The sequence below is a fragment of the Egretta garzetta genome, unplaced genomic scaffold, assembly GCF_000687185.1.
Source record: "Egretta garzetta isolate BGI_Z169 unplaced genomic scaffold, ASM68718v1 scaffold182, whole genome shotgun sequence".
Taxonomy (NCBI): domain Eukaryota; kingdom Metazoa; phylum Chordata; class Aves; order Pelecaniformes; family Ardeidae; genus Egretta; species Egretta garzetta.
The window spans coordinates 833,607-835,643 of record NW_009258767.1 but is presented as its reverse complement, the minus strand read 5'-3'; positions in this window follow the sequence as shown (position 1 = coordinate 835,643).

Here is a 2,037-nt window from a genome sequence, read left to right as displayed (position 1 = left end):
TTATTTCCATTACTAAACTGTTCTTAACCCACAGGTTTTCTCTTTCAATTCTCTCCCTCATCCCACCGGGAGGGGGGAGTGAGTGGGTGGCTGTGTGGTGCTAAGTTGCTGGCTGGGGTTAAACCACAACAATGAGTAAGTGTAGATTGTACTTGGGTAACTATATTTATTGTTTCATCAAAACTTCTTATATCATTAGTTTCAACATCAATATTGCCCTTTAGGAATGGACTTAACCGTGCTATGAGCTCTGCAGAAGGTTACATCTCTCTCAGCCTGCCTGAGCATGGCATTGCAGGTGCAGACTGGCACAGAAGGAAGCAGCAGCCATGGCACTCAAGGCAGGGTCCCAGGTCACCAAGCAGCTGGTCACTGAGCATAGCTGTATATCTGCAGATATGACTCAGCTTTAATAGCCCTGGAGACATTTTCAGCTTTTACAGCTTCACAGAGTGCTCGGGATGCTCGGGCAGGAGGCACAGAGCTCGCTCGGGCAGGCAGATCTGGAAACAGAAGAGCATATAGCACAAAAGAGGGCTGTTATAGCCATACATCCCTGCCTTCCTGGTCAGGCTGAGCCCTTCTCCACCAGCTAGCCATCCACAGGAGAAAACAGCATTACCAATGAAATAAACGCTACCGCACACCAGGCTGTCTCTGATAAAATATCATTTTGTCAAATAATTGTGGCAGTAACGGAGAGCGTCAGGATGCAGTTAGCTCATTTTCCTCTTGTAGTCAGAGAGAGGGTCAAGATGTTGAAATGAATGGTTCTGACAACATGTAGGAACATACATCTCACCAGACAGCCACACAGTTCAGATGCTGAGCTTCCACTGATGGGAAATCACAGATGTGTGTGTGTGTGATTTTCCCCATACACGTAGCAAAATGAGCCACACTAGACATTTTTTTTCATATCAGAAATTGGACCCAAGTCCAAGTTTACTGCTGTCAGGTAGCTGTGACAGCACCGTGCCTGCTTCCACGGACGTCTCCTCTCACACAGTAAAAGTCTCCCCAGAAATGTGTCTTTCTTCTCTTCCTGGGAAGGGGCTTAATGTCCTCGTTCCTTTCCAGACTCTGCCACAGGTGTGCTGATGTAGCATTGTCATAAGGGGAGCGATGTGACATGATTTGAGAGTGCTTTAGCTCATCCTACAAGAGTTCCTATGGGTGACAATTACTCCAGCAGAACTAGTTTTCCTAGGACTACTTAGACTGCTCCAACAGCACCAGAACAGAGTATCATGGCAGAAGTGAATTTTGCAAAATTACTGGTGTCTGCACACTGTAGGAACAGTGTGTAGTACAGGACATTTTCTCAAAGAAGTCTTTGAAGTACAGCTTCTCTTAAAGTCATTTCTTCTGCCTCTCTTATAGAAGCACAAAATGTTCTTACCTAGACAGGTCAGTGCAGAATGTGTCTGAGGGAAGGAGGGTCAGCATCTTGGCAGGTATCTAAGACTTTCTGTATTTCTCTTTCCTAATTACTATTTTCTTGATGATCTTTTGACTGCAGTTGAAAGTCTTGCTCCTATTTAGCTTGGTTCACACCTGTCACGATCCTCAATCATTTTCCAGTGACTGTTGCACTGGTGAGATTCATCATTTCCCCAGTGAGTCATGACCAAAGTGGAACTGATAGAGAAAAACAAGGAAAAGAATTAATCAAATAAATAGAAAATGCATTAGGAATATACCCACAGCATGACAGACAAAGAGCTCTGATCGTAGACTAAACTGGAAAGCTGTTTTGCAATGATATTTATATTTCGAGCATCACAATGATTCATTATTGTTGCTATAGCATTAGCCCCTCTTTCTACCCACTTCCTATTTCTGTGAGAGGCAGGAGCACACATTCAAAAAGGAAATGAAACCTCTCAGAAAAGAGAGATATTTTGCAGAACAATAGAAAGACCCAATCTCATGATTCAAAATTAACTGTAAAATCTATATGTCTGGTCCTAGTATTCCTACACACACATCATATTCAGCGCTCCAGGCTTCATTCATGAGGGATTAGGATTGATA